This window comes from Oculina patagonica, chromosome 5 (genome assembly GCF_052425735.1).
Source record: "Oculina patagonica isolate OP01 chromosome 5, crgOcupat, whole genome shotgun sequence".
NCBI classification, from domain to species: domain Eukaryota; kingdom Metazoa; phylum Cnidaria; class Anthozoa; order Scleractinia; family Oculinidae; genus Oculina; species Oculina patagonica.
The window spans coordinates 13,875,974-13,901,462 of NC_135762.1; the positions used below are offsets into that span (position 1 = coordinate 13,875,974).

The following is a 25,489-nucleotide window of genomic DNA, read 5'->3' on the forward strand; positions in this document are numbered from 1 at the left end:
TTATCGCCCGTTACCTTGGTTAAAGAAACTTTTTTTTTTTGGGGAACTGTTCAAAAACGCAATTGACAGTCCGCGTTGGATGTCAATTTGTGAGTACTGGGATCTGTTCTGCCGATTCGGCTCATTTTTATACCGATTCCCTTCCCCCGGAGGTTCGAGAAATTAGGAATTCACTAAATATTAAAATGCAAGCGCAAAATATTAAAATAAAAATACTCCAGATGATAGCAGTCAATCTCTTGAAAGAGTTTGGTTTTTGTCGTCGCCATATTCGGTGTGTACTTGACAAATGATAAAACGGAAGAAATGAATCTCCTCCTATCCATAACAAGGTCTGCCACTTTTTAATACTCGCTATATATAGGGCTCACAAAGCTTTTAAACTTAGAACCCCATTTAATGATTTATGAAGCCCTAAATAATTCCTCTTTCATGTTTGAAGACCATTTAACTTCAAACAAATGTATCACGCCAAGAAGCTTAAGAAGGAATTCACATAGAATAAAAACAACCAAACAAGGTTAAGAAGCTTTTTAATTACTTTTAAAATCATTTAACAAGCAATTTTGTTAATAACAAATTAATGTACTGTTTATTTTTTATCACTACCGTTGCTGCCCATAATAGCTTTTTTAAATTCTCTTCTCAATTTTATTATACCGATCAAAATTGATTTAGGCTTCTTTATTACTTTCCTCCTGGTGAGATACGCAGAATTTAGTGATACAAATAGTTTAGCCCTGTTTAATTTGTTTTATACTCTCAACACAACACAAATAAAATAAATTCATGCGAGATCTTAATGACTATGGCCACTCTGGAGAGGCGCGGAATGCTTGCAAACAGCCCTATTGCATTCGCAAAGACAGCAGAATGTCATTCCATCGCACCATGCATTATTACATGCGTGTATTCCTTCACATCTACGGAGATCCGTTATGCAGTCGCAGGTTCCTGAGAAGTGAAATCAATAAGGTCCTGATTACAGTTCGTTAGGCATGAGAGGTACTTAAATTATATTTGTTTAACCCTCGGACGTACAAGGGGGGGGGGGGGGGTGGATGCCACCCCCCATAAGGTTTTTTCCAAATTTTGAGAAAACGATTTACTCTACAGTACTAAAACTTTCAGTAGCTGTTCATTCATCCTTTGCCGAAATTTTGATATGTCAACCATGTGTCCATGATATTTGACGTTGCCATGGCAACGTCATAAATACAGGCAGGTCTTGCCAAAAATCGTCATTTTTAACATTTTTCTTTATTTTTTCCAGTTTTTTTTAAACAGAATTGCACGATTTGTTTATTTTACGAATCCATAAGCATTCTGACTTGATTTTGCATCAATTTCTGTTATTTTGTGACTTTCTAAGAAAATGTTGAAATCCAAGATGGCGGATCCAAGATGTCGGATCCAAGATGTCGGCTCTAATGACGTCACGTGACGTCATGTGACTCACAGCCAATTAAAATTACGCCATCTTGTAGAGTAAGCTACGGGCTTTCTTCTGAGAGCAAAATAATTTCGCTACGCCTTAATATAACGAAAACTCCGGGGAGGGGTTCCATCCACCCCCCCCCCCCCCTTGTACGATGGTGGGTGTATGAGTTTGCTTGTACGTCCGAGGGTTAAAATGTTTCAACTCAATAGCGTTCTTCGTTTGGAAACCAGCGCCTTTGAATTTCAGAGTTTTGGTGGTGCGTGACATTTAAGATCATGTTAATTTGTCAAAACATATATATTTATCTCGTGATGTTAGCCATTTGAAAGGTTAAAGTAGCAGAAGAGTTTTCATGTAAATGTTTTGTTTGTCAAGTACAGATAATCAGTGGCCTAGATGACCAAAGTAGTTTCCAGATAAAAAGGTAAAAAGCGTTCTCTGGTAAAGTTGTTTAAAATTATGAGTCCCTTTAACAGCCAGGCTGCTGTTAAAGACGACGGATAAAAATTTTACAATGAATCCTGGTATCGGATCTTCAATATTTTTAGTTTCCAGATGTTTACACTATTTTTCGCCGCCATATTGGTGTACCACGGAGGTGCACCAATGTGGCGGCTCCACACTGGGCTCTATAAATTTGTGCAAAACGTTTGGCGAATTTCTTAAGTTTGGGATAACGCACAGACCTAGAACTTCGAGAAATGACTTCTTTATTTATCTCCGATAATATTCCCAAATTAATAATTATTGCGTGACAATGAAAACGATCTATTAAGGCATTTTTGGTCTATTTTATTCGTGGACGCGAGGGAGACACAAAATGCCTTCCTTATTATGTATTACCGAAACTTTTCACGCTATAGTAATCAAACTCTCAAGGTTTGTAATGAATACAGAAATTTAAAACGTCCGCTATGTTGGATTTTGATGTGTTTTAATCAGAAAATCTCCAAAATTATTTTAAAAAATCTTCAAAAATAAGGATGCAAAATATACAATACAATAAAAGCAGAAACTCACTAAAAAGAGATATAAGCTAAAAAAAACACCAAATTTCAGTAAAACACCCTCTGAAAACATGGTTGCTGTAGTAAATGTAAATCAGTGTAGCCTAGCAACTGTCGCAAAATGTTCCTAATATTTTTTAGGTAAAAGCACGAAGTTTCGCCACTATTGCTATGACTGTTGCTTAGGTAAGATAAATTTAAAGTCAGCACCTGTATCACTTCCCCAAATAAATAGTTCACCAAATCGGTTTTTTTGACGAAATAAAAAAGGCGAATTTTTGGTCTTGTTGGGGGATTGTCGATACTTGCAGGCAGCGGCTCTTGAAAGCAATTTAACTAGGGAAACTCTTACAAAAAAAAAAATGAATCGGTTTTTGATAATGTTTCAAATAAAAGCTGGGTATCCCTGACACCGACTCTAGCTCTCATTTCCAAGCAATGTTCTGGACGTTATGTGTATGAAAGTTTTTTAAAGGATTTAACCTTAGTATTTAACCTTATTATATTATCCAGCTCATACATACCAAACGGTGGCTGGTAAGAAATTCCACCCTTTAGAGAAACAAACATTCGGTTAGTAAAGAAGGACCCGAAAGAAGGAATATTAATCACAACTTAATCTTTGAATCTAAAATCCTTAAATAATGTCTCTCTGAAGTTTGTAGATATATTTACAGATCAAGAGAAAATTTTGCAGATTACATTCTTGGCTTCAGAAATATAGACGAATAGATAAATATATTACCCCGCCTTCTATGTCTCCCCAGCCTCGTTTTTCCTCTTTAGACAACTGTGGATTAAAAAGAAAGCAAATTTTATTACTTATTACATTTATTTATACACAGTTAAAATTCATAAAAAAAGTTTGTACGGCTAAAAATATTGATCTAAACATTCTAATAATAGCTAAACTTGCTTTCCATGAATGCCGTGTCTTTAATCCGTTTAGTAAAGAAGTAATATTTTTTATAGATTCCATTTGATTTTGAAATCAAGCCTGTTGAACTAAAACTGGAAAAATTAACACTCCCCATGGCTAAAATGTGACTTTAATTCGGAACTTAAACCATTTTGGAAAACTTGAAATTAAAATGAAAAAAGGTTTTCTGTACTGAAAACACCAGCATACTGTCCGTCTGAGCAAATTAAATTTGGGCAAACAATGTTTACGGGGCCCTGCTAGAAGGATGTGAGAATTATCCCTTAGCCCTATAATTTCAAGGTAATTATTCCAGAAATTAATAAGTTAAGTAAAATCCCGAAAATTTTCCTCCTCTTAAGTCCGTCGATTTACTTACTTTACAGATTACATTCTTGGGTCAAGAAATAGTGAAAACATAATTACTACTTATATATTAATCCAGGAAAAGTTTGGTTTTTGGGCTATCTGAAGGTTAGCATTCGTAAAATTTTCAAGTGGAAAAAGCCGAAAGAAATTTACTTCGCTAAGCTACAAAACCCTTTCCAATTCAAAACTATCACCACAACTAAAGAAATTTTTATCGGAACAGTGAAATTCAAGCACCTCGGTCTTTGCAGCGATCGACTGAAATACGATATCTATATATTTTTCTTTTAGAAACCTGAGAGCACATGCAAACACAATTGTCACGCTTCGTGGGGGGTCGCGGTTCGGTCGTGGTTCGGAATTTCTGGCTATGCAATGCATCCAAAAACGGGAATCGTCTTAAAACTATCAATTGCTCAAGTACAACTATATATCGCTCACACTTAAAACCCCTAACAGGGCCGCCTTTAGCGCTTGTTTTTGTTCTTTTGTACAAAAACGTCACATGAATAATTGTGAAGAAATGATGTGCTTTGTGCCTCTGGATGCACAAACGTTTTTACGGTATTCTTTAAGCAAGGGATGTAAAGGTTCAGTAGCAGTGATTGTTGAAATATTTGTGCATATCTAGCGTGGGCTAATGAAGAAAACTTTTACCGTGGAGCTGTATACAGACGCGAAGTACAGGATCACAAAGACGATCAAGATCTTCGACATGTTGGTTCTGATCTAACAGGACGCTGAAAATAGTAATAAATGCAACTGTAATCATAAAACAAGAAGGTTAAAAGAAGAAAGTAAGTAACTGATGACTAAAAGAGAAAGGGTGCAAGAAAAACAAGGCAACTGAAGGCAAGCAAGCAAGCAAGCAGGAGAGCAGCAAGAAAGACAGAAAGCGTGCAAGCGAGTAATTGAGGGGTGAAGTAAGAAAACGAGAGAAAAATTGAACCTGGTCGGTATTTGGTAGATAATATACACTTTTTGCTTCACAGGAATTTCAAAGTGTTTAGCATGCGCCATTCAGATTCTATTTAGTGCGGCGCTCTCTTGGTCGTAAACAATAAATTCAATGGAAATTTATGAAAAAAAGTTACTAATGTGATCACGCTTACAAAAAATCTTAAGTGTCATGGTCAGAAAAAATCAAAGAAATCAAAGAAATTTTGGCCACAGTCCAAAAACTCATACTTTGTCAATTTGTAGGCCTAGGTATGTAACTGAAAGATATGAAGTTAGTTTTTCGAAATATTCAATTTTACGGCAGAAAACCACAAATAACGGTAATCGTACCGGAAGCTCAAATTTCACTTCTCGACAATCCGAAATTTCACGCTCTTCAGCTTCTTGCTACTCAGACGTTTCAACCGCTGTAAATCTTTCCTTACCTTAGTTGCATAGATTGACTCTTCCTTTATTGAAATATAGTTAGTATTTTTATCTCTGATTATTTCTGAGCCAGCTGAGCCTCGATTAAGTAGAAACATTTTTCTCATTTTGGGAAAAAGGCTAAAATAATCCAAATTCAGTGAGTAAAAAAGCTGACCGGTAGTGCTTCAAATCTTCTGATATTTTAGCCAAAGAGAGTCCAGTCGTTGAATTTTAGGTTTATGGTTTCAAAAGTGTAGGATCTAGTAGCAGTTTTTAACAAAGGTCGATCAAAGGTCGACAAAATTACAATTCCGCGGCTTTGAAAAGAACAACTGAGACACGTGACACGGAACACGCAATAGAGTAATTTGTATATTTTTTGGGCAAAGACAACACGGTAAAATTAGCTTTGAAGTTTTATACGTTTGAGACTTTAGAAAAATAGTATTTATCCTAAAGATTGCCTACAATAGAAGAAATACCAAAAATAACAGCACTTGAACTCTCCCTGATGTTCGTCACGCACGAGCGACTTGGAGCGGCGAATGACAAAAATATTTTCCATTGATTCAAAGTAAGCCATATTCTGAAAAAAGAAAAATCTATTTTCTTTAAACTTTGCCCACAAATCTGTCTTAACTAAAAAACGAAACAGCTTTCACATTTGCAAGTATCGTAAGATATATGTTTTAATATTTTATTCATTTTGACCACAACCGGCCTATTTTTAGCAATGGCGACAAGTGAAAATCGAGTCACCGCTTCAAAAATTTATGCTCTAACTTTAGAAATTGTCTTAACTCTCCTGGAATAAACTGGACCTTTATCTGTATAAAGCACACAATTTTGATTCGTTTAAAAGAAACTATTAATACGAAATATTTTTGATTTGAAGTCTACTTGGCCATTGACGCGAACGGCTCAAAAAAATGGCACATTTTCAACGGATCACTGCGCAAAAGTCCAACTACTTCCGCATTACATTTGTTTCCATACCAACTAAGAAGAAGTCAAAGAGTATGGAAATGGAAAAATATGTTGTGGTTTAAGCGAGCTTTTAGTGCAACCAGGCGGCAACTTGGCTTATGTTGCGAACATGTTTTGTTTACATTGCAACAGCGGGAAGTTGCTCAAGCGAAAATAATTTAGCATAAACAACACAATATTTCGTAAACATTGTAACTTTACAAAACTTTATATCAGCTCACACAATAAAACATCATTTAAAACTCGAAAACCTTAGCAGCTAGCGAGTCAGCAAAAAATAAAATACTGTCGCCTACCTGCAAGCCGGTGAGACAACAAAATTCATTGTCAGGTCCGCCATGGCCATGTTATTGGATTCCACATTTCTTTCTGGTTTTCGTCAACCATAGTATCAACAGAAAGTTTCAAACGGTAAACATCACACACATAACATAACATTGAACATACCACATGATTGTGATAACTGAAACAAATGAAAGAAAGTTGCGGGCAACACATCCCAAGAAATCAAGCGATCACAACAGATCGGCTTGAACAGTTGATTGAAAGTTGCGTCACGCAATCTAACCTGAATCCAACTGCCTTATGGGCGAACTGAATAATTATTGTCCAAGAATCGGACTGTCCAAAATATGGGCTGTAAATATTTTTGACCGACGTATTTGTTTGATTTCTTGTTTTCGACGACTTCCTGTACATCTACATCTGGATGCTTCCAAATTTGAAATTTTAGGCTCGCTTTTCAAATACAAAAAAACCCGCTTTTTCAAAATAATAAATTGTTCTAGTAAACGATAAAGGTAAGTAAGAAAGAAATAAAAAGTGGAACAAAAATAAGTCTTTACAAACCACGCCGCCACGCACTTGTCATTCATACTTTGTTGTTGTTCTCGCGAAGCATTATCAACTTACAAAACAAATGGAGGAGTTGCGCTTTTTGTTTCACACTTCAAAGTATAGAGGAAGTTGCGGCAATCGAAGGGGATATCCGAGCTCGTTCGTCTTGGAGACTGCAATGATCTTATAGCAAACCATTTAATTTCGTGGCATTTCTGTTAGAGCACGAACTAGTTTTTGCAAGAGCAGGTGTATTTGGATTGTCTTCATCAAAGAAAGGCGAAATTATATAAGTCCCAAGCATCGCCATTCTAGTTTTTCATAGGAAATATTCAAAACAGCACGCGGGCCTTTCTAATATCCCACTCACCGTGGTGATAAAAAAGCCATTAGAAGCAGAGATGTGCTAAATGTGCACATGGCCGACAAGATCAGGTTTGTAAACGTATCTCACATTACGGTAGTATAAGCTTATAGATTTCCTTTAATGGCTGAGTGGAAAATTTTTCTAGGCAAAAATGTCTTGTTCACTTTTTCGTTGGCTATATTTTTAGTGTGGCCAGAAAATGTGCAGGGTTTTTCTATCCTTCTGATAATTTCCACCCTACTTCTTTCTCCGTAAGAAGGAATAGATGATGAGGTCAATTGAGCTCTATTACACCCCCCCCCCCCCACTTAACGAGCCCGCCCAACCGGGGAATGAAAAAACCCGTCCGCGAATAGGACTGTTTGAGTTTTCTTTCAGCTAAATACGTTTTCAGCTTAATACGTAAGCTTCGTTTCTAATAAACATACCAAAATGGTGCACACGAGGACATATACATCTGTTAAAAATATTTAGAGCCGATATTTTGGACAGTCCGATTCTTGGACAATAATTATTCAGTTCGCCCATAAGGCAGTTGGATTCAGGTTAGATTGCGTGACGCAACTTTCAATCAACTGTTCAAGCCGATCTGTTGTGATCGCTTGATTTCTTGGGATGTGTTGCCCGCAACTTTCTTTCATTTGTTTCAGTTATCACAATCATGTGGTATGTTCAATGTTATGTTATGTGTGTTATATTTACCGTTTGAATCTTTCTGCGGATACTATGGTTGACGAAAACCAGAAAGAAATGTGGAATCCAATAACATGGCCATGGCGGACCTGACAATGAATTTTGTTGTCTCACCGGCTTGCAGGTAGGCGACAGTATTTTTTTTTTTCCTGACTCGCTAGCTGCTAAGGTTTTCGAGTTTTAAATGATGTTTTAATGTGTGAGCGGATATAAAGTTTTGTAAGGTTACAATGTTTACGAAATATTGTGTTGTTTATGCTAAATTGGTTTCGCGTGAGCAACTGCCCGCTGTTGCAATGTAAACAAAACATGTTCGCAACATAAGCCAAGTTGCCGCCTGGTTGCACTAAAAGCTCGCTTAAACCACAACATATTTTTCCATTTCCATACTCTTTGACTTCTTTTTAGTTGGCATGGAAACAAATGTAATGCGGAAGTAGTTGGACTTTTGCGCAATGACCCGTTGAAAATGTGCAATTTTTTGGAGCCGTTGGCGTCAGATGGCCAAGTACACTTCAAATCAAAAATATTCCGTATTGTTTGTTTCTTTTTACGTGCTTTATACAGATAAAGGTCCAATTTATTCCAGGAGAGTCAAGACAATTCCTAAAATTGGAGCATAAATTTTCGAAGCGGTGACTCGACGTTTTTTCCTATTTTCAGTTGTCGCCATTGCTAAAAATAGGCCGGTCGTGGTCCAATTGAATGTAATTCTTAAAAAAAATATTTCTTGCGATATTTGCAAATATGAAAGCTGTTTCGTTTTTTAGTTAAGACAGATTGGTGGGCAAAGTTTAAAGAATATAGATTTTTCTTATTTCAGAATATGACTTACTTTGAATCAATGGAAAATATTTTTGTCATTCGCCGCTCCAAGTCGCTCGTGCGTGACGAACATCAGGGAGAGTTCAAGTGCTGTTATTTTTGGTATTTCTTCTATTGTAGGCAATCTTCAGGATAAATATTATTTTTCTAAAGTCTCAAACGTATAAAACTTCAAAGCTAATTTTACCGTGTTATCTTTGCCCCAAAAATATACAAATTACTCTATTGCGTGTTTCGTGTCACGTGTTTCAGTTGTTCTTTTCAAAGCCGCGGAATTGTAATTTTGTCGACCTTTGATTGACCTTTGTTAAAACCTGCTACTAGATCCTACACTTTTGAAACCATAAACCTAAAATTCAACGACTGGACACTCTTTGGCTAAAATATCAGAAGATTTGAAGCACTACCGGTCAGCTTTTTTCCTCACTGAATTTGGATTATTTTAGCCTTTTTCCTAAATGAGAAAAATGTGTCTACTTAATCGAGGCTCAGCTGGCTCAGAAATAATCAGAGATAAAAATACTAACTATATTTCAATAAAGGAAGAGTCAATCTATGCAACTAAGGTAAGGAAAGATTTACAGCGGTTGAAACGTCTGGGTAGCAAGAAGCTGAAGAGCGTGAAATTTCGGATTGTCGAGAAGTGAAATTTGAGCTTCCGGTACGATTACCGTTATTCGTGGTTTTCTGCCGTAAATTTGAATATTTCGGAAAACTAACTTCATATCTTTCAGTTACATACCTAGGCCCTCAAACTGACAAAGTATGAGTTTTTGGCTGTGGCCAAAATTTCTTTGATTTTTTCTGACCATGACACTTAAGTCTTCCAATTTGCATCGAAAAATCATTTTAAAAAAGTCTGATGAATTTTTGATATTTACTAACTTACAACTAAGGGTGTATCTCACACGGCGAGTTGCCCTCATCTTCGAGACAGGCCGATTTCTTTAGTTAGAGTTGCATTTATATTATTTAAACTTGTTAAAAGCATCATATTTTCGTCGTTTATTTCTGTACGCGATTAATCCTTAGAAATAAAAGAAAAATCGATATAAAATGACAGGATAATATTCAACTTACCAGTTTAAGTGTATCGATGTTGTACAACGCTCACCGAAAGATTGTACTGATTGTTGAAAATTGGTACACAATTCTCTTTTCAAAGATCCTCATTTCGATTTCATGGATAATTAAAGTTTGTCACGTCTCTTAAGTTTACTTAATGGGTAAATATGACTTCTTAATAAACTTTGTGTTGGTTATTCAATTTGGTCAAGCATAATGAATTTGTCCATGGTTCTAAAAGTTAGACAATTTTTGGACTCCATTTCTGAATTCTGTACCGAAAGTTTCTGTGTAATAACAAGCGTGTTTTGAGAAATAGCACTTCATGGTTATTTATATTTCTTGTAGGTGAAGTTGAACATATTAAAGAGCCGCTATAATTTTTGGAAATTTGATAATATTTGACCAAATTTTCTTAGCAATGGGGCTCCGTTCGCGCGCATTTGTATAATTTGAGCTTGTGAAAAATATCATATAGTAATGGCTTACTTCTGTGCATTACACATCAATAGATGAAAATGAATAAAATATCAGCGAATAATGATGATATAAAATGGCAGGATAATATTCATCTTACCAGTTTGTGATGCTCAAAGTGTATCAACGTGGTACAACGTTCACCGAAAGATTGCACTGATTGTTGAAATGAAATATTGGTACACAGCCCTTTTTTCATAGATCCTTATTCCGTTTTCATGGATAATTTGTCACGTCTCTTTAGTTTACATAATGGGTAAATAAGACTTGTTAATGAATTTAACTTGGATCTTTGGTTATTCAACTGGGTAAATAGCATGGGATCAAAACTTTGGATTTAGCGTCAAATCTAAAAACTGAATAATAAAGAAGAAAGACACATTTTTTTTTATTTTTTCAAAATCTTAAAAGCCAAAAACACCGCACGAAAGTGCTGCTTTGTAGCTTTCATTTGAATAGTCACACATGATGGATTGGTTCATGGTCCTGAAAGTTCGAACCACTTTTTTGGCCCCACTTATTAATTCTGTATCAATCGTTTCTATGTAATAATAAGCGAGTTTTAAGATATAGAACTTCACAGTTCTTGTAAATGACATTGAGCATATTCAAGAGCCGTTATTACCTTTAAAAATTTGATCAAATTAAATGTTTGTTAACACCTGTTGTTTTAAGAGCTGTAATGTTTAGAATATTCCCATAACATTTGAATGAAATATTTGCCTGAGCGACTTCAAAGCGCTTTAGCTTAAAAGAAAATATTAAAGATTCGATGAATTAGCTGGCTGATGTACAATGAATGACAATAAAAAATGTGAAATTGACGGAAATAATAAATCTTTGCCGCGAAAAAGCAAAACCCTCGCAAAATTCCCTTTCCAAAAAACTTTAAAAATTAAAGATTCTTGTAACAATTAGAATAGAAAAGCCAATTAGCTTAACACAATAAAAATTCGGCAACACCTCAACGTTAATTTGGTCTCGTTTGTAAAATAAAACTTTTGAATGCAATTTTACGTCCTAAGTGTACCCATTGTTACAGAGATTAACAACGTTCAAGAATGTGCAACTTTGGTTATTTACATGTTCATAGCACACTTTCACTTTTTTTCTCTGATGTTATTGTTCGGTTTCAGCATTTTCATGACGTTCTCTTTGAAGATCATTTATATCCCTGCAGCAGCGCCTTAAGCTTATTCCGCTTATAACATTGTTTTTTCAGTAACTTTTAATTTATTACGGTGCTAAATTCGATTAAGCACCACATTTGTTTTAACCAAAAAATGAATTTTGAACGTGTGATGTTCCACCGTTTTAATATAAAAAGCAAATAAGGCATAATACTGAAGTAAAGCCAAAATATTAATTGTGTAAATGTGTAAAATACATTGGATTACCATAAGTTACGCACTGCGTTAATGTGATTTGTAAGCTCTGTAAAGCAAACGACTATATTCTTCAAAACAGAAAACAATGTATTTGATTTTCTTTCCTAAAAAATACTAAATAAAAAAAGTATTCAGGTACAAACAGTGAAATACAGTCAGGTGCAGATTCCTTTTCCAAAGCTCATGACTTTTGTGCTAAGAGCTGTACGTAAATTGTCAGAAAATTTTAATAACATTTGCAATGGTTGTCGTACAAGTGTATTTACTAAAAACAACCATAATGGGTTAGATTTTTGTGGAGCGACGAGGCAGCGACGGTTTACGTTAACTGTTGAGTCCAAACAATTTCATCATACGAGAAATATATCATTTGAAAACTAATATTTTTTGAAAACTAACATGGATAATTACGGCCGAGAACTTGGATTGGAAAAACTTGGCCTATTTTATTCAAAATGCGTTATCCAGGACGCATATGCTTGAATGTTGCGAAAAGAAGAGGCATTAGAAGAGCAATATTTGGCGATACTGAACTTTTTTGAATAAGTGGATTTTTTTTTCTTTGAACTGAAACACCATTAGGATTCTGCGTAAAATTTCCACCTGTATGTATTGGGATCTGCCTTGGCCGTTGTGGCATTATTAATTCTATTTCTTTTCCCTCGGAGATTCGAGAAATTGGCATTCCACTGCGCATTCAAATACAAGCGAATCAGATTGTTAAAAACTAACAATTTACTTTATGAAAGCAATCAATGCCTGGCTGATTTATTTTGTCGGTCGTTAATTTTTGTCGTCGCCATTTTCGGTGTGTACAGAAGACATTTATGAGCCTCTAACTTTTCATGAAAAGGCTGGTGCAAAGGGTTAACAAGGCTCTTAACTCAAAACTCTTCTTAATGCTTCGGTCTTAATTAGATTGACCGAGAAACGCTAGTTGTTGGCTACTCTTTTGTGAAGCAAATAATCAACAAAAGTCTCTTTCGCCACTATTACTTCTTAGCCTAAAAAGGAAAACAACAAAACAACAAAAATAAGGTGTATAAGCCTTTTAATTACTTTAACATAAAGTGACAGCACTTATGCTAGATAGATACAATGATATTTATTACATCTTTCTAAGCTCAATTAAATAAATAGGTAGTTACTGCTGATCCCAGTTTTTTTAATTCTTGCCTCGATTTTATTATTACACCGATCAAATTTAAAATTACATTAGTTCTATATTTCGTCAACACTCACAATTTACTGATATATTTAAATGGTCTATCCCCGTTTAACTTGTTTTATACTCTCAACATAACACATTTTGTGAATTCAATAAATTCATCCGAGATGTTGATGACCATCAGAACCCCCAGCCAGGCAGTTTACAAACAGTCGATTGGCAGTTACAAACGCAACAGAATCTCATTGCATTGCAAATCGCGCCACGACATGGGTCATGTCCTTCACAGTGCTCTCGAGGACTCACAAGGCATTCACAGTCTCCTGCAGATTAAATTAAATACGTTCATGATTTTTTAGTTTTCTGGCTTTAGTGTTCATTAAAGGGACACTGCCATGGGGATGCTTTTTGGTAAATTGTACTAACATTGGCGAATATGTGTTTTCATACATGAAATGCACCTAGTACATCAAGATGTAGATAAAAAGTAAATTGTTGTTGCCATAATAATTGTACGTGTTTTTTCAATCCACAAGGACAAACCTCGAAAAATTCAGCATGATGACATCACAATAATATCACTTGCTTATCGCTTCAATACATTTAAATGGTGATTTTTAACGAAATTGGACCATTATTCGTAGTTTCCATATGTATTAAGGCTCTTGAGGTTTTGAAGTGAAACTGGTAACAGTGTCTCTTTAAAGGGAGACAAAGTGTCTCCCCTCCTCATTTATCTCAAAAAGTATTCACGCTGTCATATTGCAACATGTGACATTATAAATTTTACATACCGTTCGGTGGCTGGTTAAAGAACTGCGGATTAAAGCAAAATCGAAACTCGGTAAGTTCAAAAAAATATTTAATGTATTTATTTCTTTGATTTTAAATTCAAGGCCAGTTGAATTTATACTGAAACCATTCTTCAGAGCTAAATGTAACTTTAATGAGAAAAGGTGTGTGCATCTCTAGTTGTTGAATAGCCGATATATGGCAACATATAAACAAAGAATTTTTTACCAAAACTCTTACCGGGGAACTGTACACAGATGCGAAGTATACGATCACTAAGACAAGCAAAATCTTGGACATGTTGGCTCTAATCTAACAGAACGTGGAAAATAGTAATCAATACTACTGTCGGTTTAAAATGAACTGGAACTTGAGAAGGTGAGCAAGCGAGCAGCAAGCAATAAGCGTGTAATGAAGTAAGCAAGCAAGAAAGAAAGGGAACAAGAGAGCAAAAAAAGAAGCCGACATAGTCGTTAAGTGGATTGAAGGCGTAAGGCAAATCTTTGAAAATTTTTCTGATCGCAAGAATACGCTGACTGGAAAAATCCTTATTCTTTTTCTGGAATTTTAAATTCGAACTTAAGGGTGTATCTCACGCCTTGGGTGTGCCGTATTTTTACAACAAGGGGATTTTTCGTGTAAGAGTTATATTTAGATCCATCATATTTTGATGGATTCGTTTAAGAGCATTACAAATCGCTAAAATTAACCAAACCTCTGCGAATGATGATGAAAAACAGCAGGCTACTATTCAACTTACCAGTGTGCGATGCTCAATGTGTATCAATGTGGAGTTGTGTTATCGAACACTTGTATTGATTTTTGAAATATCTGTGTTACAACATTCATTTCAGAGATTCTCGTTTCGTGTTTTTTGGATAATTAATAATGGCAGGTTGATGCAGCTGAGAGTATAATGTAAAGTAGCTAAGACTGTTGCATATTATTCATTGGCATCTCATTTCGTTCGTCTCTCGTGTTTTATGAGTGATCAATAAGTTTTACTGGGATAATGCCCAGAAGCGCTTTTTTTGTAAAGTTGATACTGTGTTTTAGGGTAATTAGTGAGTCCAAAAGCTTCGACGTTTACTGTTTAAACCGCAAAGGTGCATAATACGTCTCTTAAAACTACAAAATGGGTAAATTTGATTTTTGAATAAACTTAACTTTTCAGTTCTTCAATTGGGTAATTAAAACTTTTTAACTTTGGATTTGGCGTCAAAAATCAAAAATTGAGAAAGGTATCGAATTTTTATTTTTGCAAAATATAGAAAAACGAAAACGCCACATGATTTTTTTATGTAATGCCAAACGAGTTTCTAAAGTTAACATGTCATGATTGTAGGATTTCTTCTAAAATGTTTAGCAACGGCTATTTATTTTCGCAATTTAATCAATTTGGGTTGTTTTATCCAATGTTTGTTATCACCTGTTGTGCTAAGAGCTGCAAATTTCAGAATATTCCCATAATATATGTGATGTTTGCGTGAACGAATTAAAAACCTATCTTCGAAAAACAACAAATTCTTTAGAATTTATGACACAGATAGCGACAAGTCGGCGTTGATTGATGTTGGCCGCTAAATCCTTAACCCTATTCAGACCGGGGGGGGGGGGGGGGGGGGCTTTTGAGGCCCGCGCTGACTTTGAACTTTTATAACTTTTTTAAGATTTAACCAAACGCTGCCAAACTTTCTGAGTTTTCCTAAAATTTATCTGGCAACAATTTGGTAGGGTTGGATGATGTGTCAGGAACTTGACATCACCATGGCTACGGCATTTTGACAGGCATGTTTTCCCAAATTTGTAATTTTGCGTGTTTCTCTTAATAAAAATCAACTTAAATGGAATTATTTTTACATTTTTACTGGTTTAAAGCACCTTTTTATTCATTTTGAATACTTTGCAGTGATTTTGGGTGGTTTTCTGGCATTTTGGAAAAAATTTGAAATCCAAGATGGCGGATCCAAGATGGCGGCTGTTTTGACATCATGATGTAATTGTCACGTGATGTGACGTCACCATCCCACGTGACGTATACCAAACGAAAGAGTTTCGGACGTACAATACATCCTATAAGTTTCATGGTGATTGGTTAAATATTCTGGAAGTTACATAGGGGGGGCTTCCGAAGCCCCCCCCCCCGGTCTGAGAAGGTCCAAAAAAGCCCGGTCTGAATAGGGTTAAACAATGTGCTCAACAAAAAAAATTAAAATAATAAAAAGGGGAAACTCTATGCCGAAAAACGGCAAAACCCTTGGGAAATTCCCCTCTCAGACAATTTTTTACCTGAAATTTTGCCCCTTTTTTATTTTTTTAATATAAAAAGTAATCAGCTTAAAACAATAAAATGAAGATTCGGTAATACTTTCAATGTCAATTTTTCTCCGTTTAAAAATCCAATGTTAAAAGTTTTCAATGCAATTTCCGAAGGTTAAGGGGGACCTTGTGTAGGAGATTTTAAACATCATTGTCACTCATGGATGTGCACTATTTTGATTTATTTACATGTTCTTATCACACACTTTTACTTCTGCGAAAACAGAGCTCAACAGAGATGAGACTCATCCAGATAATGGTTGCTTTGCTGATCTCCAGTTTCCGTAGCATGAAGTGCCTGGCAGTATTGTTAAACCTGGGCGGAGAGAGGCACTCTGAGAGTTTTATTTTTTTGCCCAAAACCACAACGCGGTGACAATGGTCAGAGCTTGAACCCGGATTTCTCGATCCGGAACCAACGCCCAGAGTCTATAAGATCACTGCGGCTCTTTAAAAGTAGTTAACTTTAATAAAAATAAAAAGCACACTGCGGTGACAAACATGACACGACAACGCATGTCGGAAAAAACTTTGATTTAAGAACTTAACGTTTCGTATGTTACAACATACATCTTCAGAAGTGACCGTTAAAAGATAACAATAAGATTTAAACGTGAAATAAAGACTGGTACCTAATCTAAAAATAATGACAATGTTGTTATTTAACAACAAACAGACTTAAAAATCTGCAGAAGAAAAAACAAATATTATGGCTAGTAGAGAAAAAGTTTCTCACTGCCAACGTTTTCTTTTAAAGCCGGTTTTAAATCACGAATCAACAAAGTCTCCTTTATTTTACAATGAATATCTGATCGTCCTGTTGTTAGAATGTCAAAGTGATCCCATTTGATGTTGTGACCCGTTGATGTTATGTGATCTGCAATGGCTGATGCGTGACAATTCTTTGATAGTGCTTTAAAATGTTCAGTTTTTCTTTCGTGTAATCGACGCCTTTTTTCCCAATATAAAATCATTACAGTCCCAGCAACTTGCCTTGTACACAACTTTAGACATTTGACGAGTGTACGAGTGTTTTGGAAAATAATTTTAAGATTAAAACAACCATATGATTTATAGACACAATATTTAATTTGCTTTGTAATTATTTTAATTTTTAAACCTAAATAGGGCAAAACGATGAAGATTTCTTTTTTGGGGACAGTGGTAATTGTGTCTTGAGATTTATTTCTTTGTCTGTTCACTACATCGTTCATGTTATTGCGGGCCCAAGAGAGGCCCGCAACACTAATCTTGACAGTGACCAGCGGATTGCGTATGACGCGTGCGCGCCACGTTTATAAAAGGCTAGCTGCAAAGCGGAAGTTGAAAATTTTGTTCTTCCACCAAGAACGATCAGAATGCGAAAAATGTGTCAATCACAACAGTTTGTCGACACACCGGAAGTTGAAAATCTGTTCATCAAGACGATAAGAATGCGAAAAATGTGTCAATGTTAACAGTTTATCGAGGCTTCTGTCACATGGAAGAAACATTACGTTTTGCAGACGTTGTTCAGGCGTTGGTTTTTAGGAGATTTGCTGTGATTGTATCACAGATAAACCAGAGCAAAACGAATGATTCCAACAACAGTTATTTAATCTCGAAAAATTCCTTACAACACTGACAACATAGCGAGTTCACCGACAGAGGAAAATCACATCTTAATTGAACCGCGTGCTCGATTAAATCATGCGTTCCTCGCGTGACGCGTTACTTTTGTCCAGTGATTTGTCAATTATCAATCCGTAATCTTCCACCATGAACGGTTAATGCAAAAGGATCCGAAAATGTATCGTTCAAACACTGGGAAGTTGAGAATTTGTTTCCTCCACAAAGAACGATTAGAATCCGAAAACAAAAGTTTGTCGAGGCCCGCACTTTCTATCCTGTGGTAACCACTAGTAAGTAATAATACCACGGGGATAACCATTGCGTGTCAAAAGCTTCTTAAGATCATCCAAAGTTGACTGCAATAAAGAAGGTGACGAACAGATGCGGAGGCAGCGATAAGTAAGTGTGTGAATGAGATTGATCTTTTACTTGCGTTCTCTTGTCATGTTTGTCACCGCAGTGTGTTTTTGAGTCTAATGCTTGCGTGCGCTTTGCGCATGCGCATTAGACTCTTTGTTATATGAAAAAAGCTGTTAGCAATCCCAAGGGAATGGTTCGGGATCGATAATCGTTCGCTGTAATGTAGAAAACAATGATCAGCTGCAAGAACGGACTCCGTACGGACACGCACGATTAGTTTCAATTAAAAACAGCCAATCAGCGACACGTGTTCCCACGCATAATTAAAAGTTCTTTCTCAAGTCACGATTATTCAACACTTCAACAGGACGAAATAATTTTCCAGTTAAGACATTTGTAAGCTATTTGTGAAAATAAATCTTCGTTTTCAGTTCAGTTAAGCACTTGTGTTTTCGTCTTGCTTAAAAAGCACGACGTCTTCGAGAAAAAATATTTCAACGGCGACTCGCGTTTATTTACACAATGCGACCAAATATTTATTTTGTTTTAAAAAATAGAAAACTTTACCTCGGTTTTTGTATTTAAGTCATTCGAATTTTGACCAATTTTTTCTTTACAGTGCAAACAAAAACCTTCAAAAATAAAAGATGTACATGGATAAATGTAAATCAAGTTACGCGACTAAATCAAAATGCGTTTGTTTGGCCGCTTTGCAGTATTACACTGTCCCGGCCTTTGCCATACACTGAAATCGAATTTCATGCTTTTACGACTCTCAGAGATCTTAAGTTCTTCTTACAGCTAGAAAAATCATAAATGGTTACATTGATATGGAAGTGATGATTCGCGAAATTTGTACATCATGATAAACAGTCTTCGCTCCTGTGTATGGTAGCTCGATAATAATTGCCTAGTTTTCAGCGTTCAAAAGGTCATCATTATATTGACGTGAGCATTTACACCCGTTTTTAGGAAAATCTGTCACTAAGTACTTACAGTACAATGGAGTAACAGTCACTATTTCAAGTGCTTTTATTGCAAAATCTGTTTCAAGAGTCATCATCAAAATGGTGAAAAATCTGAAAGAAAACGATGTGAAGTTCTTCAACCCTTGAAGAACATGCTTTTTGTAAATCGTCACGCAATCTTGTCCAAATGTTTAATCGTTTCTGCTTTTACGGACAATACGGAAGAAGTAACATCAACTCCTGTTCATACTTTAAATTTTGTGAAGCATATAACATTTATGACTGTTTCGTTTTCATCCATAATCATCCACGATGCCCCTAGCTTGCTATAAGCATTTTAAATTAAACTCCCGAACACAAACCTCTAACCAATTTTAACCGGCTTACGAAAACCGCGCAATCTGTATCACTATGCCATACGGCATTAGACTCATGTCACCCTTGGTGACCTATTTTTTATTTTTATTGAAGTTAAAATGGCCTAAGAATAAGAATGTCTACGATTTAGTTAGCGGGTGGCGCGGATGGAAGCGGATTGCAATTTGAAAACGTTAGGCAAACGTTTTCAAATTGTTTCCGCGCGTCTTCAAAAAATCGATATTTATAGCCGTAGCTTGATTTCTATCCGCAAGGTAAGGTTTTATCTTCCATTAGATGTTCAAAGATATTGTTTTTTATGGGTTAAGTTGCCTTCCACTAATTTCAGAACAGTTGAGACCAAAAATCTGTGAAATCCCCGTGACATAGTCCCTTAAATGCTTCTGTCATAATAAGAACCAATAAACGCTAGTTGCTGGCCACTCTTTTTTCAAATGTTCAAAGATATTGTTTTTTATGGGTTAAGTTGCCTTCCACTAATTTCAGAACAGTTGAGACCAAAAATCTGTGAGATCCCCGTGACATAGTCCCTTTAATGCTTCTGTCATAATAAGAACCAATAAACGCTAGTTGCTGGCCACTCTTTTGTGAAGCAAACTTTTAACAGATGTCTCCCACGCCACCCCAACTTTTTAAGTCCAAAAAGATTAAGAACGAATTCACGAAAACAACAAAAACAAGGTGTATAAGCCTTTTAATTTCTTTTACATACAGCGACAGTACTTAGGCTAGATAGATAAAATAATTATATTTATTACAATTTTCTAAGCTCAATTATATAATGAGCAAATTTGCCAATCAAACTAGTTGTACCTATCGGTAAGTGCCAACGAGCGAAATACTCATGTTTGTTCACAAGAACAGATACTGAATGGTTTTCGATAGAACTATATTTGTTTAAAATGACCAAAATATGGTAAATTGTGAAAAAAAGTGCCATTTCTCTGGTGTTCACAAATGACACATGTTTGATAGCCTGCGTAGCAGGCGCCGTAGTTTCCAGCGCGCGTATTCTTGCGATCGCGCACTCTTTTAAACGCACTATAAAACGTACACAGATGTCTGCTACGCAGGCTACGGGTTTGACAGATTGATAACTCTTGACAAATCTTTTATTTTTTTCAACGTTAAAAATGTCACAAAATGTGGGTAATAAACAAGGTTTAATCACTGTTTTTTAATTACAACACGAGATGGTTAAAATGTTTCCGAACACAAAAGGGATAGTTATATTTCAAGAACTTATCATAAATCAAATCCCAGAATCAAAACTACTAGGACGCTTCACAGTAATCAGAAACAGTCATCTAGCATGGACGGGTCAGTTTTCAGTCTCGCATGTGAAGTGTCATGTTCAGTTACGCAAAACTCGATTCGAAGCAGAAATATGAACAGAAAACAAATTTTAAACGGTCAAGGAATATTTGGGGACAACATTTTTACTCAAGTAAACAATACATTTGCCGTTAGAAGCAAAAACCTTTTGACTTTCTTGCGTGTATGACATGCAGTAATTTTAGTGAGCGTCGCTTTGTATTACGCGGAGCGAAAATGCGTGCCAAACTGAAAATATAAACGGTATTTGATTTGGGATTAAATCATCGGTAAAACAATTACTATAAACACAATCAACACTAAAAGGTAGCATTTACCCGACTTCAGCATTCTCGTAAGTCAAGAAAACTCCATTAGAAGTCAGCAGTCCGCTTTTGATTTTCGTGTCTCTCTTCGTAAATCAAAGGACTCCAAAGTCGAAAGATTATTTCATCGCTTTGAAGACATTGATGTTCATTTTTTCGGCGGTCGAATATTCTGTAGGGTATTCTCTTTCCATTTAGAGTTCCATAAAGGTGTATTTATCGTAAAAGGGGTGAATGACCACATTGAAAATTTTATCAGCGAGCCGCGTGGACGCCATTTTGGTCATTTGCTCTTTAGCAAGGAGTGAGAGACTGGGACCCAGTTGGGAAGAACAATCGGCACCCAAATATGGGGTCTACTTACACCCAAATATCTTGTCCCTTACGCAGAACTTGAGATTTTCTCTGCCTATACACTCACACGCACACGGCTCTATGATTCTGCCGCCTCGACAGCCTCGCCTCTTGGCTCGGCTGCCTCGTTGGCAATAAATGTGTTGTTACTGCTTATCCTTAAAGTGCCCCTGTGATGAAATTTTTGATTTTCATTTTTTTTACATTTTCGTGTGCAATTAGACTTTCTTACTCATCCTGCCAATTTTTAATCCATTACGAACATCAGAAGTCGTTTTTATTTTAACATTTATCTCCGAGAATTTACGGCCGCCATTAATCAGCCTTGTTCCAAGGCTTTGAGAAATTACGTCAAAGGCTCAAAAATACCTCACGGGTTAAAATTATAATAACAATAAGTGTTGAAAATCACGCGAAAAGCAACAAAAACTTTGGACTTGTTTTTCGTGCAATTTTATATGCTGATTGTTATTATAATTTCAAACCGTGAGGTATTTTTGAGCCTTTGACGTCACTTTCTCTAAGCCTTGGAACAAGGTTTATTAATGGCGGCCGTAAATTCTCTGGAATAAATGATATAATAAAACGACTTCTGATGTTCGTAATAGATTGAAATTTGGCAAGGTGAGTAAGAAATTCTAATTGTTCACGAAAATGTAAAAAAATAAAAATCAAAAATTTGATCACAGGGGCACTTAATTTTTTCCACGATTTTAATATTATATCGATCAGAATTACACTAGTTTTTTATTTCGTCAACACTCACAATTTAGTGATACATTTAAATGGTTTATCCCAGTTTAACTTGTTTTATACTCTCAACATAACACATTTTGATAATTAGATTAATTTATCCGAGATGTTGATGACCATCAGAAGCCCCAGCCAACCACTTTACAAACAGCAGATTGGCAGTTACAAACGCAACAAGATCTCATTAAATTGCAAATCGCGCCAGCACATGGGTCATGATCACACTGATGATGGACACCCTCCATGCATTCGCAGTTTCCTGCGGAGTAAAATAAATTGGCTCATGATTATTTCGCTTTTTTGGCCTTTTATGTTCATTAAAGGGACAATTTCATAGGGATTTTAATGCTTTTCGGTAAAAAATTCCAAAATTGGCGAATAGCCCCCCCCCCCCCCCTCCCCATGTATCTCCAGAAGTATTAACGCTATCATACTGCAACATTTGACATTTTAGATTTTACATACCATTGGGTGGCTGGTTAATTACTCCACCTAAAAACTGTGGATTAAAGAGAAACCAAAACTTAGTTAGCTAAAAAGAAATAGTGTTTCTTTGATTTTAAATTCAAAGCCAGTTGAATGTATTATGACTGAAAAGACTCTTCAGAGCTAAAATATAACTTCAATATAGAACTTAAACCTTTCGTAAAACTCCTAGTTACCATAAAAAATAAGAATGGCGTTTAGTTCGAAAGACAACATCATGCAGTCCGTCTGAACAAATTTGGGCAAGTGATATTCACGAGGCCCTGTTGAATGGTGTGTGAGTCATCCCTCATCCCTACAATTTTAAGGCCATTATCCATGAGATAAAAGAGATAAAAATTCCTCAGCTTAAATGACAACTTTCCGAAGTTGTCTATGTTTTTATAGATACATTTATAATGTGTTCAGAAATATAGAGAACTCCATTACCTTCATACTTCTCCAGAAAAAAATGATTTTAAGCTATCTGAAGTGGCTGGAAATGTATGTAAAAACCACCATTGACTTGAACTATCAATTGTCCGACTATAAAAATCCATTATTAGTATCTCTAAAATTAAACTTCACATTTCTTATTTGCGTAGTTATTTTCTAATCTGTCACTTTTTCCTAAACCTTTCATAGGTTCTCCTTTCTGGTGCTTCCATCCATTTAGTGCTTGTATTCATTTTTTTTGTACAAAAAAGGGCAAAGAGCATTGTGGCAATCCATGTGCTTCGTCTCTTTGTATTTACAAACTTTCGGACGTAATTAAGGGTACAGTGGCACTTAATGAGAAAAGGTTTGTGCATCGCTAGTGTATTGAATAGCCGATAAATGGCAACATATTAACAAATAATATATATTGTACCAAAACTCTTACCGGGGAGCTGTACACAGATGCGAAGTATACGATCACTAAGACAAGCAAGATCTTGGACATGTTGGCTCTTATCTAACAGAACGTGGAAAATAGAAATGAATACTATTGTCAGTTCAAAATAAACTAGAACGTGAGTAGGTGAGCAAGCAAGCAGCAAGCAATGAAGTGGGCAAGAAAGAAAGAAAGGGAGCAAGAGAGCAAAAAAATAGTCGACATAGTCGTTAAGTGGATTGAATACGTTAAACAAATCTTTGAAAATTTTTCTGATCACGAGAACACGGTGACTGGAAAATCTTTATCCTTCAAATTCCGAATAAAAGTTCTGATTTTTTTCTGGAATTTTTAAATTTGAACTTTAGGGTGTATCTCACGCCTTGCGTGTGGCTTATTTTCACAACACGCGGATTTTTCGTGTAATAGTTACATTTATATCTATCATATTTTACGGATTCTTTTTAGAGCATTACAAATCGCTAAACTTAACCAAACCTCAGCGAATGATGATGAAAACGGCAGCAGACTACTATTCACCTTAACAGTTTGCGATGCTTAAAGTGTATCAATGTGGAGCAGTGTTACCGAAGACTTGTACTGATTTTTGAAATATCTGTGCTTCAAAACGCTTTTCGGATATCCTCGTTTCGTGTTTTTTGGATAATTAATATTTACAGGTTGATGCAGCTGAGAGTATAATGTAAAAAGTTGCTTAGAATGTTGTATATTATTTATTAGTATTTCATTACTTTCGTCTCTCGTGTTTTATGAGTGATCAATCAGTTTTACTGGGATAATGCAAAGAAGCGCTTTTTTGTAAAGTTGATACTGTGTTTTAGGGTTATTATTAAGTCCATAATCTTCGATGTTTACTGTTTAAACTGCAAAGCTCGTCACGTCTCTTTAAACTACAAAATGGGTAAATATGATTTTTAAATAAACTTAACTTTATAGTTCTTCAATTGGGTAATTAAAATTTTTTGGTTTTGGATTTGGCGTTAAAACTCAAAACTGGAGAATACGTATCAAATTTTAATTTTTGCAAAATATAGAAAAACGAAAACGCCACATAATTTTTTTTATGTAATAACAAGCGAGTTTCTAAAGTTAAAATGTCACGATTGTTGGATTTCTTCTAAAATATTAAGCAAAGGCTATTTGTTTGGCAATTTAATTTTGTCCAATGTTTGTTAACACCTGTTGTCCTTAGATCTGCAAATTTCAGAATATTCCCATCATATTTGTGATGTTTGCGTGAACGAGTTAAAAACCTATATACTAAAAACAACAAATTCGAGAATTTATGACACGGGTAGCGACAAGTCGCCGTTGATTGATGTTGGCCGCTCAATCCTTAAACAATGTGCTCAACAAAAAACATTTAAAATAAGAAAAAGGAAAAACTCTATGGCGCAAAACAGAAAAACCCTTGGAAAACTTCCGTCTCAGACAATTTTTTATCTTCCATCTTACAACAATTTTTTTATTATTTTTTATATATAAAGTAATCAGCTTAAAACAATGAAATGAAGATTCGGTAACACTTTTAATGTCAATTTTGTCCCGTTTAAAAATCCAATGTTAAAAGTTTTCAGTGCAATTTCCGGCGTATCCAATCAAACGTTTGGTAATCGAACCCAATCGATCACCACTTGTTCGATTGGGTTCGGTAATTTTACATAATCGAACTCACAAAAAAATTTTTTCAATCGAACAAAATCGAACGTTCGATTACCGAACAGTCGACAATCGAACAAAATTGAACGTTCGATTAACGAACAGTCGACAATCGCACTCAGTCGAACGTTCGATTACCGAACTTCTGTTTGTTTGTTTTTTTAAAAATAAATAAGTTATCTTTATTTAGACACGGTTGGGTTTAAAGCTAGAACCTTGTGGGGCCGTGTAATCCCGATCGAATTGGAATTTGGAAGTGTTTTTGTTGGGGGGGGGGGGGGGGAACCGGAGAACCCGAAAAAACTCTCGGAGCAAGGACAAGAACCAACAACAAACTCAACCTACATATGACACCGGACCGCAATCGAATCCGGGCCACATCGG

At 35.7% G+C, this 25,489-nt stretch overlaps 3 long non-coding RNA genes across 5 annotated transcripts; all 3 read right to left on the bottom strand.

The window, feature by feature from the left end:
- Nucleotides 1-516: 516 nt before the first annotated feature.
- LOC144655616 (uncharacterized) lies at nt 517-10,573 on the bottom strand. 2 transcript variants are annotated; one of them, XR_013571157.1, is made up of 5 exons: nt 10,456-10,573; nt 4,394-4,476; nt 3,194-3,238; nt 2,973-3,000; nt 517-954 (listed from the first exon to the last, which is right to left on the bottom strand). It is a non-coding gene; the product is annotated as an uncharacterized LOC144655616 (long non-coding RNA). The 2 variants fall into 2 exon arrangements; XR_013571158.1 differs by lacking the exon at nt 3,194-3,238.
- Nucleotides 10,574-12,778: 2,205 nt separating this feature from the next.
- On the bottom strand, nt 12,779-14,586 carry LOC144655721 (uncharacterized). Its single transcript, XR_013571185.1, has 4 exons — nt 14,464-14,586; nt 13,944-14,015; nt 13,706-13,727; nt 12,779-13,234 (listed from the first exon to the last, which is right to left on the bottom strand). It is a non-coding gene; the product is annotated as an uncharacterized LOC144655721 (long non-coding RNA).
- LOC144655717 (uncharacterized) lies at nt 12,779-24,073 on the bottom strand. Of its 2 annotated transcripts, XR_013571177.1 has the most exons (5): nt 23,966-24,073; nt 23,435-23,506; nt 22,552-22,585; nt 22,043-22,345; nt 12,779-12,861 (listed from the first exon to the last, which is right to left on the bottom strand). It is a non-coding gene; the product is annotated as an uncharacterized LOC144655717 (long non-coding RNA). The 2 variants fall into 2 exon arrangements; XR_013571178.1 differs by lacking the exon at nt 12,779-12,861 and having other exon boundaries at nt 22,037-22,345; nt 23,435-23,501; nt 23,966-24,037.
- Nucleotides 24,074-25,489: the final 1,416 nt, after the last annotated feature.